Below are 13,825 nucleotides of genomic sequence, written 5' to 3' on the forward strand. Positions count from 1 at the left end.
TATTGGATGGCAACTACAGAAAGAATTCTAAATGATTTGAACTGTACCCCAAAACAGAAACTGAAAGGTATGGTGTCACTTTTTAGAGATGAAGCCTACTGCTAGTGGCAATTTATTGTTCGGGGCACCCAAGTTGAGAGGATAACTTGGGAGTATTTTCAAAATGCATTTAAGAAGAAGTACATAGGCATGAGATATGTTGAAGCTCGTAGGCTTGAGTTCATCAAGCTAAAATAGGGGGATAAGACAGTGTCACAATACAAGGCAGACTTTCAGAGATCGAGCTGTTATGCACAAGGGATGGTATCTTTCGAGTAAGATAACTGTGTAAGGTTCGAGAATAGGTTGTGATACAATTTGAAAGTCCAGGTTGCTATGCTATAGGAGAAAGTTTTTGAGACCTTCGTAGAGAAGGTTAAGATTCTGAAAGAGGTTAAATGTGTTGAACGTGAGAGAAGAGATAAGATTAAGACTCTGATTAAAAGATAATTTGGCTCAAGTGGTTCTAACCCGCGTCCTTTGAAGAGAGCCAAAGATAATAGACTGTGGCAAAACTCAGTTACAGTTAGTACTAAAGATAAGACTCAACAATGTGCTCATTGTGGAAAACATCATCAAAGGGAATGTTGGAGAAAATTAGGAGCATGTCTGAGATGTGGATCTTTGGAGCATCAGATTAAGGACTATCCACATATGGTAGAACAAAGGCAAGCACTGTAACCAAAATAGAACCATAATCAAAAGGGACAAGGTAATAACAGGACTGGTAATACGGGATAAAGAGCATCTGGTCAGGGTACAAATTAGACAGAAGTAAGATACCCTACTTTGGTTTATGCAGTGAGGCACAGAGAGGACCGGGATGCAGCTAATGTCATCGTAGTTACTTTTACAATTAATCATTATAGTGCATTTCCTTGATAGATATAGGTTCTACTCATTCATATGTTGCTTGCCCTATGCATGATAAATTGGGAATTATGATAGAAGATGTTGTTAGTGATGTTACTATGGTTAGTCCTCTAGGGCAATTTGTCATGGTGAATAAAATTTATAGACGATGTCCACTAGAAGTTCAAGGTGAAATGTTTCCAGCCGATTTGATGGAATTACCATTTAATACATTTGATTTAATCTTAGGAATGGACTAATTGGTTGAACACCAAGTTAGTTTAAATTGTGCTTCAAATAGAGTTTCACTGAAGACGACTAGTGGAAAGGAAATTGTGTTTGTGGGGGAGCGTAGAGATTACTTGTCAAATGTAATCTCCACTATTGTTGCTAAGAGAATGGTTAGAAAAGGATGTGAGGCATATCTAGCTTATGTTCTAGATATCGGTGTTAGTAACTCTACGTTGATCAGCATCCGCACTGTAAATGAGTTTCCAAACATTTTTCCGGAAGAATTGTCTGGGTTAGCTCCTGATCGTGAAGTTGAGTTTGGAATTGAACTATTGTCTTGTAATAGCCCGTTTTTCTATAGTGTCAGAAATAATGGTTTCGGGACCACAAAATCGACAAGCGAGCCCATAAATATTATTATTTAATATTTATGAGTCAATTATAGTATTAAAATAAATTTTGAATTGGCAATTTATGCTATTTGAATGAATAATTAGGTCAAGTGGTATGGCCCTAAAATCAAGTGGTTTTAGAAAATGAGGTATTGGGACTTCATTTCGATAAACTAAGCCGGACATATTTTATTAAATATTCATGGAGTGTTATTAAGGTTGTATTAAAGTTTCATTAAGAAATTTTAATGTTTATATAGTTAATTAATTGAAAAGACTAAATTGTAAAAGTGAAAAAGTTGAATTCTATTAGTTAAATGGATCAATTAGCTTTGAAAAGGTGAATTAATGGACTTGAATGGTAATTATACCATATTTAAAGTGAGTGGATAATCATGGATAGGTTGCATGGTAAATTTTGTGAATTTTAAAGGTTATATTAGTAATTAAATAATTAAAACTAAAATAATCTAACCTAAATGATCATCTTCTTCATTCTTTATTTTTGTTTCAACCGATTAGCTATGGTGAGGGGAGGAAAATCATTCGGCCAAATTAGTTTTGGGTGCATGGTATGTGCTTTGATCCCGTTTTTAATGTTTTTTTATGTTTTTAGGCTCGTACTAGCTTAATCTAGCTAACCCGGGGGTCAATTTGTTAAATTTTTAAATGTTTGGAAATTTACCATGGATGAAATTGAAGTGTTCTTGAATATTTATGATAGATTATTAAGCTTTATTGTTAAATATAAGTATTTTGTTAAGTAATTTTTATGATTTTTAAGTTTAGGGACTAATTTATGAAAATGGTAAAATTTAAGGAAAATATTGTAAATTATGGATAAATATAGGTTGTTATAAGATTGGGTAAAAATCAGCTAGCATGATTTATGATTAAAATGATGAAATTGCAAGTTTGGGTTTAAGGACTAAATTGCAAAAGGGTAAACTTTAAGGGTAATTTTGTAAAATTTCATTACGGGTTATAAGCCAAATTAATTATTTTAAATGCTATAATGGGATTAATTGAATAAAAATAATTAATTTATATGTTTTGGGCTTAAGGACTAAATTGTATAAAAGTAAAATATTGGGGCAATTTTATAAAATGTCAAACAGGACTTAATTGCATATAATGAATTGATTTTTCTATTAGAATTAGTGAATTGAATGGAATTATTATTTTATATCTAGAACGAGTGGAAAATCGAGGAGAAGAGAAAATTACCAAATACTCCATATACTTAGTCATTGCAACAATTTAGTCAGGTAAGTTCATATGAACTATAATCATTATAATGTTAATTAAATTAAATATTTACTATGTTGTTTTTAATGTGAATGTATCCACATTATGACGAATTGACGTATATCGAGTCTTGCTTCAACCTTAAGAATTCTTAGGATACAAATGACATGTCATTAGGGATTTCATGTTTCGGGAGCTGGCCTTGAATGTCCTATGGATGGCTGAGTCCATGCATTTGTTGTGGATTCTCCACAGCTCGTGTGAGCAATGATGTAAGGAAAGGTTATAGTTATATGTAAAGGCACACTTCATGTGAGCTTTCCCGAGTATTTGATGAAATTCTAGAGGGTTCAACGGGTAAGAAAAGGAATGGAACGGTAAGTGACTTAATGGAAAGATTCATGACTATATGAAAGGGTTTAAAGCTTATGTGATGTATCTTAAAAAATTCTACTCATGATGTAAATGAGTTTATATATGTTGTTGATGAACCTATTAACATGTGAGTTTGATGATGCTTGAATAGGTTTGCACTAAACTTATGGTATTACAAATGGTAAGTATGTAAATGAAACGAATCATGATCTTATGGTAACAATGATGAATTAAATGTTATGTTCATACATGGTTGATCTCATATGTATCATGAACAAGTATGCTAACTTACGAGTTTGATGGTGTTGTATAGGCTTTTACTAAGCTTACAGCATTGGTAACGGTTTGTACTTGTTCTATAAATTTCATTATTGAAAAGGTAGGTTATGTTTTAAGTTTATACAAGCTTACTAAGCATTCATTGGTTATGTAACTATTTTCCTTTGTTTTATAGATTATCGGAAGCTCGATCGGCTCATCGGAGACCTATCACACTATCTAGTAGACAATTTGGTAGTTTTTTGAGTAATTTGGATAAAGTTTATAATGGCATGTATAGGGTGATTTGTAATGGTATTATGGTGCATGTGTTAATGGTGTTTTGGCATGTATAAGCTTTGAAAAGCTATGTTGGTTTGGTACATTTTGATGCCTTACCAAGTTATATGATTTTTGTTACTTTAAAGTGCTTGTTGATATGGTTCTCTTAGCATGTTAATGATGGTTTGAAAATGGTTACTTGTGACATGTTTTAGTTCATATTTGAACTAGGTTAGTATGTATGGAAATGGGAATATTAACATGTATAAAATGTTTGAAATGGTATTTGGTGAAAGTGTAAATGGCAATTTGGTAAGTTTGAGCCTTGACGTTTATGTTTGGTTGATGGATTTATAATACTTGTTAAGTTAAGTTACTTTGATCAATTTTAGGTAAATGATGTGCATGGTCTCTTGGTATGAGATATTGTCTTGGTAATAGTCATTTATGTTGTGATTAAGTACATAAGGGAATTAGGTCTTTATGCATGGAATTAGGTAATGTTAACATGTTATCGTAAATGGCATATTGGTTAGATAATTAAGTTGATTGAATTGGCATGATGATGTGTGTTTGGATGATGCTTTAGTACCTTGAAAGTGTGCACAATGGATTTAAAGTTTATGCATGAATTGGTTAGGAAATGGCTTGATTTTAGGTGAATCTTTTAGTTCACGCGGCTTGAGACACGGGTGTGTGACTTAGCCATGTGAGACACACGGCCGTGTGACCCTACTCAGAGAGTTATACGGGTGAGGACACGGGCTACGACACGACCGTGTGTCCCTAGTTCGAAGGTTACACTGCCTGAGACAAGGGCGTGTTTCTTAGCTATATAAGGCACAACGGCTTGGCCGCACGACCGTGTGACCCCTTTTTCCAAATTTTTGTGACTTTTTCCTAAACTTTCCAAATTGTTACAAATTGGTCCCAATTTGCTTCTAAGTTATTTTTAGGGCGTCGAGGGCTCAATTTACGGACAGTATGCATGTTTATGAATGGTTTATGATATGATTAAATTATTGAATGATATAAAGTTTAGATGTTTCTGATTGTACGGTATACTCTATAATCCTATTCCGACGATGAAAATAGATAGGGGTGTTACATGTCTGATACAACTCCGGTGTCCATTGCTCCCTATCACATGACACCAAAAGAGCTTAAAGAACTTAAGATTTAGCTTCAAGAGCTTCTGGATCGTGGTTCATTCGACCAAGTGTTTCGCTATGAGGTGCATCGGTTCTATTTGTCAAGAAGAAGGATGGTTCTAGAACGATATGTATTAATTATAGACAATTAAATAAGTTGACCGTCAAGAATAAGTACCCACTTCCTAGAAACGATGATTTGTTTGATCAATTTCGAGGAGCGAAGGTGTTCTACAAGATTGATTTAAGGTAAGGGTACTATCAACTCAAAGTAAAGGAATCGTATGTGCCCAAGACTGCGTTTAGGACTTGATATGGTCATAATAAGTTCTTAGTAATGCCTTTCGGTTTTACGAATGCTCTGCTACATTCATGGATATGATGAATTGAGGTTTCCAACCATATCTCAATCAGTTAGTCGTTGTCTTTATCGACATTATTTTAATCTACTCTAAAACTGAGTCTAAACATGACGAGCATTTGAGGGTTGTACTATAAATTCATTAAGAGAAGAAACTATTTGCCAAATTTAGCAAATGTAAGTTCTAGCTTAAGGAGGTTGTCTTTCTGGGTCATGTGGTGGCTGGCGAAGGTATCCGTGTAGATCCTAATAACATTGAAGCTATTGTGGAGTGGAAACAGTCTAAGAATTTGTCTGAGATTCAAAGTTTTCTTGGTTTGGTCGGCTATTATAGGAGATTCGTTGAAAGGTTTTCTTTTATTGCTGCTCATTTAACTAAATTGTTAAGGAAGAATGCTCTATTTAAATATACCGATGATCAGCAAGCCAATTTCGAAAAACTTAAGACTGTGTTGATTTAGCTTGAGTTTGGAAAGGATTATGCGGTTTACAATGATGCGTCACATATTGGTCTTGGATATGTGTTGGTGCAAGAAGGAAAGGTGGTAGCTTATGCTTCGAGATAGTTCAAGTCACAGAGTGTAATTATCCAACTCATGACTTGGAGCTAGAAGCTGTGATTTTGCAATCAAGATTTGGAGACATTGTCTCTATAGTGAGAAGTGTATTATTTACACAGATCATAAGAGTCTTAAGTATCTACTCACTCAAAAAGAGTTAAACTTAAGACAATGTAGGTGGACTGAACTGCTCAAGGATTACGATTGTACCATTGAGTACCATCCTGGTAGGCTAATGTGGTAGCCGATACATTGAGTCGAAAGGCGATGACTGAAATTAGAGCTATGTTCGCAAGATTGAGTTTGTTCGAAGATGGTGATATTTTGGTAGAATTGCAAATGAAGCCCATATTGATTGGTGGAGCTAAAGAAAAGCAGCCTTTGGATATTTCTTTTCCACCTTACTTCAAACAAGTTGAGGATGGCTCAACGACTAATTTTAGGTTTAACTCTGATAGAGTTCTTTGTTTTAAAGGAATATATTGTTTACTGAATGATAAGGAGTTGAGACAATCTATTCTCCGAGAAGCTCATAATAATCCTTATGCTATGTATCCTAGAAGAAATAAGATGTATCATTATTTGAGACAGTTGTATTGGTGGTCGAGTATGAAGTGTGAGGTGACTAAATTTTTTGATAAGTGTTTGACTTGTCAACAAGTGAATGCTAAACATCAACTTCCTTTTGGTTTGTTACAACCCATTAAGATTCCATAGTGGAAGTGGGAACATATCACTATGGATTTTGTTAGTGGGCTGACATTGACTCCAACTAAGAAAGACTCTGTGTGGGTGATTGTGGATAGGTTCACTGAGTCGGCCCATTTTTTACCAGTTTGTACTGATTATTCTCTTCAGAAGCTTGAAAAGTTGTATATTTTCGAGATCGTATGATTACATGACGTACTTGTGTTAATTATTTCAGATCGGGATCCTCAGTTTACATCTCAATTCTGGAAGAAATTGCATGAAGCTCTTGGTACTCGTTTGGAGTTCAGCACTACTTATCATTCGTAATCCGATAGGTAATTTAAGCAAGTTATTTAGATTCTTGAGGATATGTTGAGAAGTTGTGTCATCGATTTTCAAGGAAGTTGGAAGGATCATCTACCATTGGCTGAGTTCGCATACAACAATAGTTTTCAATTAAGCATTCACATGGCTCCTTATGAAGATTTGTATGGTCGTAAGTGGCGAACAACATTGTATTGTGCTGAGTTGGATGAAAGAAAAATTTTTGGACCTAAGCTGGTTCAAGAGACTGATTGTTTAGTTAAGCTGATATAAGAAAGATTACGAACGGCTTCCGACAGGTAGAAATCATATGCCAATCTTAAAAGGAAGGATATTGAGTATTGTGTAGGGGATCAAGTCTTTTTAAACGTTTCTCCATAGAGAAAAGTGTTGAGGTTTGGATGAAAAGGAATATTGAGTCCAATGTTTATTGGGCCATATCAAATTCTAAAAAGTGTTGGACCAGTGGCTTATCAGTTGAAGTTACCACTAGATTTGGGTCGTATCCACAATGTTTTTCATGTCTCTATGTTGAGAAAGTACCATTCAGATCCATCTCATGTGTTTAATGTAGAAGAAATTGAAGTTAGACCGGATTTTTCTTTTAAGGAGGAACCGATGAAAATTTTAGATTGTGATATTAAAGTTCTGAGGAAAAAGCAAATTCCTTTGGTCAAGGTTCTGTAGCGGAATCATGATTCTGAGGAAGCTACGTGGGATCTAGAAGATTCTTTCTGGTAGCAATATCCTCATCTTTTTGAACTGGGTAAATTTCAAGGACGAAATTTATTTTAAGAGGAGTAGAGTTGTCATATCCCAAAATTATATTAAGTGTTGTTAATTCATGAACAAGCTTGAGAAGTGGTGAAGTGGTTAAGTTAGTTATGTAACTCCTAAATGACCCAAGTTCTAGTCCCCATAACATCAATTTTTTTTTTAAATTCATGCAAAAATTTGGTATGCTTTCCCATGCAAAACCGTCCAAGCATAAGCTTGTAACTCCTATTTTTAATTTTTTTCTAACCCTATATTTTAAATTTTAAAAAGGAGAAACTCCTAAAATAATTGTGCTTAATTCTCCCTAACACTCTTGTCCCTCCTCATGAATGCTTTGCTAGGAGTTTACTCTTGGTGACAGTCCACTCCTCCCTCTCTCACTCTTTCATTTGTTTTGTTTTCACGATAATGTTCTCTCTCTTCTCATTCTGCCGCCCAAATTGGTTGTCCCTCCTTGTTTCTTTCTTTCATTTTAGCTTAATTTTCAAATTTTAATTCGAATCACCATCATACAACCACCTAATCACTACCATTCAACCACCTTAGCACCACCACACCACCACCACATCAAAATCGTATCATCACTCTAGTACCATCATCCAAAAATTGATTTCTTTATTTGTTTCTCTCTTCTTCTTTTTCTATTTCTTCTGATTGTCACTTAGAAGATCTTAATACTTGTCCATTGCCAAAACATTAAAGTTCCTCTTAAAGACTACTTCAACTTTTGACGTATTTGTCAATATTTGGGTAACAAGTATATTTCATTTCTTATTTTAATTTTTATTTATAATCTCATCTATTTTATTTCCTTTTCATGAAAACTAATGCAATTCACTCAATCTTTTCATTAAACTAGATCCTCACACCAACTAAAGTCATCAACTTTAGAAGTGTTCATCTTGGAATAAAGGAGTAAGTTTTATAAGTTAGTAGATGATTTTATTTGGGAAATTCTTTTATTGGAGATAACAGAATTCTAACCTCATGTACGGTTTCTTTAGGTGCGAATCAAAGTTCATATTTTCTTGGATTGGAAGTGATCAAGATTTAGTAGGATTTACGATTCAAATTGCAAAAGGTGTGCATTTTATACAAGTTAAATACGTAAGGAACTGACTATAAATTATCGATCTATTACACAAATGAAAGCATAATATTTGGTTATTTCAAGTGAATGACTTTGTGGTTATAAGGTAGTTTAGTCTTACTTGAGTTTTTATGATAAGATGTGATAAATATTGTTATGTATTGAAAAACACTTTCTAATCTCATGTTGTGCAAAAATCATGGCTATTTGATTATCATGATAACATGGATTACCATGGGTATTGAAACTTATATGTACATGAAAGCATTATTATCATGTTTACTGATTTGCTATGTGATTTGTTTGCCACAATGTGTTACATGGGGTTGAGACATGTGTAAGGAATAAGATGTGGTAGTAATAATTTTCAAATTTGGTGGTTTATCCACAACCTACATGTTTTGGCAGCTTGCCTGTAACACCCCAAACTCGGCCTAAACATTAGGGCCAAATCTGGTGATGTCACATTGTAACATCCCTTACCCGTATTCTACACTGGAATAGGGTACGAGGCATTACCAGAATAAATACACTTATAAACATATTAAACCGAGTTATAAAATTTCATCCAAATTAAAAACTTTCAAATTATTATCTTCAAGTCGCTAATTAGAGTTTACGAGGCCCAATACATACCCATTCATATGCTCAATATATCCGTTAAATCAATCCAATATTGAAGAATCCACTTTAAGTCAAAATTAATATTAATCACAATCATAAATATTTTAATGCTATTTTCATATATCACTAATTGAACTTTGAATGTCAATTTACGAATATGTAATTCACTAACACATTCGGTATATACAATGTTTAATTGATGAAATCATTTAATTGAGCTAAATTTCATATTCACTCCAAATTTTCTTCTATATCCATAAATGCTTTCACTTACCATTTACCTAACCAATTTCTCGAACCAAGCTATCACACAACAATAATACATCACCTGTGCTTCATGAATTCAATGTTCGAATCTTATCACCATCAAATCCATGTCATTCGAATACTTAAATCATATATTATTACGTTTCATATACCAAGCATATGTCAAAATTATGAATACGCAATCAATTTATTTTTCATTTATTTAACTAGCAAAATAATCTCAAAATTCATAACATTCCATTACTTAAGATATGCCAAAAAACACTCCTTTAACATAAACTAGCACCATGGCCGAATTTTCAGTATGCTATTTATTCCCTTTTTCCGAATCACATAGCAAAATATTACAAATATGTATATATTTGAATACTATAATTATGCATCAACTTACCAACATGAGTTAATTCATGAGCCACTCATGACATCATTTCATGCCAAATATACCACACGCATATGCTATGAAACTTTATTTTCTCTCATGAGATTACCATGACCAGTAATGCACCAATATAAGCATCACTCCTATTTCAACATTTATCAATTATGATAAGACATTTAACCAATTATACACAATTCATTCATATACTTTATTTTCCTCCTCCTCCTCTCCATCCCACATCCTTTATGTATATAACATGCTTAAATAGCATTATACATAATTTCACTATTCACTTATACTTAAATTCAAAGCTGTCTAGCCGAGTTACAGTCACTAAATTATTTTTATCTGGAGCTACAGAGCTCTGAATTAAGTTCTGCTAATTTTTCCCAAAACTAGACTCACATATATTCTTATCACAAAATTTTCAGAATTTTTTTCTTATCCAATTAGTACAGTTTATTCTTTAAAGTCACACCTATTTCACTACTCAACATCTCGACCTCTCTTCACTAAAAATAAATTATCTCATTGTACAGAATTCATATGATATTTACGTTTATTTCCTTTGAAAATAGACTCATTAAGGATTCTAATCATATAAATTATAACTCATAATTTTGTTTTACAATTTTCAATTATTTTCCAAAGTCGAACATGGGATTCGAAATCAATTCGACCCTATCTCACTAAAATTCAAATATCTCAAAATATATAACTCTTTTTCTTTCTCTGTTTCTTTTATGTAAAAATATACTCATTAAGCTTTCATTTAATATCTTATTCACTCTCTAATTAAATTTCCACCATTTTGGTGAGTTTTAAAGTCACACTATTGTTACTGTCCAAAACTGTTTTGTTGCTAATTTTACTTTTTCTTAATTTCACTTTTTCACTTTCAATCATTATTCAATTCAATTCCACACATATATTCATCATTCAATCACACTTAATCATTACATGATCTCATGTATTTTCACTTAGTCAATTTCCCGATGAACACTTCGGAATAATAACAGATACTCGGTGGATTCAGCACATAGCAACCACCTTATTAATCTATGATGTCAGGTGGAATCAGCACATAGCAACCACTTTACTAATCAATGATGTTCGGTTCACATAGTAGCCTACACATAGTACTACACATGTTACCATTACCATTCGATACACGTAGTAGCCTGCACATAGTTATACACACATGATCGAAACTATCTGGTACGCATAGTAGCCTGCACATAGTACTACACATGCGACCTATCATTCCGGTACACGTAGTAGCCTGCACATAGTACTACACACGTGACCATCACTTTCGCTTTCACATAGTGGCCTACACACAGTCCATGCCACACATGTGATCATTTCTGTCACTTCATTCGTATCCCTTTTTATTCCGAATGTTCAATCGGGAAATTTCTCACTTTTTCTCATTTTTTTCCTTTTTCACTAATTAAAGTCAATTCCTTGTCTTTCTTAACTTATAATAACACATTTAACTTATTTAACACTCACATTATTCAATCCAGTCCAAAAATCACATTTTGGAAAAATTACATTTTAACCCCTAAAGTTTCACAAAATTATGATTTTACCCCTAGGCTCGGAAATTAAACTTTATTCCTTTTTATTATGTTTTATGACATGCTGAAAATTTTTCCCTTCTATGGCAACATCAAATTCTCACTCTAACGCTTACTTATGAACATTAGGTATTTTTACCGATTATGTCAATTTACTCGTTTTCACTTAAAATCGGCTAGCAAAAGTTATTTAACATAATTTCAAGCTTCATATTCTACCATAAAACATCAAAATAAACACATTTCACCTATGGGTATTTTTCCAAATATGAACTCTATGTTAAATTATTGCTAGAATAAGCTAAATCAAGTTACCGGGACTCTGAAAACGTAAAGAACATTAAAAATGGGGCTTGGAATCACTTACTATGGAGCTTGGAAGCTTGAAAACCCTAAATATGGCTTCCCCCCTTGCTGATTTCGTTCACCATGGAGAAGATGGACAATTTTTTGGCTATTTTGGCCTTTTTAATTCTTTTAATTACTAAATGACCAAAATGCTCCCAACTTAAAATTTTTCTATTTCACTTATCTCTTGTCCATTTTTGTCCAACAAGTTAACCAATGGTCTAATTACCATTTAAAGACCGCCAATTTAAAATTTCATAACAATTGGACACTTCTAACATGTATAACTCAACTTTTGCACTTTTTAGAATTTAGTCCTTTTGACTAAATTGAGTGCCCAAACGTCAAAATTTTCGAACGAAATTTTCACGAAATCATTTTGTGAAATCGCAGACCATAAAAATATAATGAAAATAAATTTTTTTCTCGTCGAATTTGTGGTCCCAAAACCACTATTCCGACTAGCCCAAAATTCAGGCTGTTACATTGCCTGCGAATTTGGTGGCTTTGTCCACAACTATATGTACTAGTAGCTTGTTTGTGAATTTGGTGGCTTCATCCACATATTTTTTGGTGTGTTTTGGATGGATGAGTTCTGGGAACTCCTTTTGGTGTGTAGCGGTGATGGGTAGAATGTTTTAAAAGAAATTGCATAACAGTTTCATCAAAATTGCATTTCTATAATCATGTGCATAAAAGTTGTAATTTTGTATATTGTGTATATGTTTATTGATATTTAATTTGTTATAAATTTCACACTGAGCTTTTTAGCTTACTATTTAGTTTTCATAAACTTTTCAGATGATTCACGAGTGTAGGACTTGGATCAGCATATGGAGGGGTCTCTCAAATGAAATATTAAATAAAATGGTTAATAAACTTTTGGGTTGTTATTTTGACATTGGATAATGGACTATTTATAGGTTGTTTTTACTTATATTTTATAAAGCGCCACACATGCATGATAGATGAACTTATAAGTGTTTTAAATTGTTGTTATAAAATATTTTAATAATTTTATCTAATTTTTAATAAACTTATAAATTTAAGTTGTTTTCTAAGTATTTTCAAAGTCCATTGCAAAATATTTTATCCAAATCATTTTAAGAAATAATTAAAATTAATGTTGCAAATTATTCGTTTTAATGATATAAGACGATACCTCAATAATAATGAGCTTCTCAAATATATATGTTTTAATATATGTTTTCAAAAACTAAATTATTTATTATTTATGTTTTATGTTTTCACAAAAATAACTTTAACATGGTTGCTTTTAACAAGTAAAAGTTTTTCTCCTAATTACTCCTTACTGGAGTTTCATTTCCCTTGCTATTCCATCATTTAAAATTTTCCAAAACTAATTTACTTCACCACTACTTTTCCTGATTCAAAAGCCTATTACTATATAGGAGTTTGCATATTGCCTCGGGAAATCTGTTTTCCCTACCTTTCTCGTGGTCTCGACATGAATTGAGGGAAATGTCAACCATGCACTTCCATTGGCTATTTTATCCTCTTCTCAAGGAGAAGTTCTACCTTTGGGAAATATATACTAACTTTACTGCCAGTCAGCCCAGAACATGGAGAGAGCCCTTTTCAAGAACTAGAGAAGGTTTTCCCTTTCATCTAGTTCGTTATGGCTCCTACTATAACATGGTGGGGAAACCATGTCTGCCCCACTTGCCTCCCCATCTCGGAGGTTCAAATGCAAGCCCTGGCTTGCGAATAAGATAGGGGCGAGCACTGCAACCTGTGGTGGAAGTGCAGCTGCATGGGGACTTGCAAGCCTCGACAAACACCAACCCTGGCATCCACACATACCTTCCTCCATATCATTCTCACTCAAATCCCCGAGCATGCCTAACACAAGGACTCTTTTCCCCAGGCTTCAAACTCATGGCCAACTATATATCTGCCACCATGGTATTTCCAATGCAAACTCTATGTGTCTTCCGTAAAGTTGCTAATGCCATCTTTGGGTTCTACATCCC

The sequence above is a fragment of the Gossypium raimondii genome, chromosome 9 (genome assembly GCF_025698545.1).
Source record: "Gossypium raimondii isolate GPD5lz chromosome 9, ASM2569854v1, whole genome shotgun sequence".
Lineage (NCBI taxonomy): Eukaryota > Viridiplantae > Streptophyta > Magnoliopsida > Malvales > Malvaceae > Gossypium > Gossypium raimondii.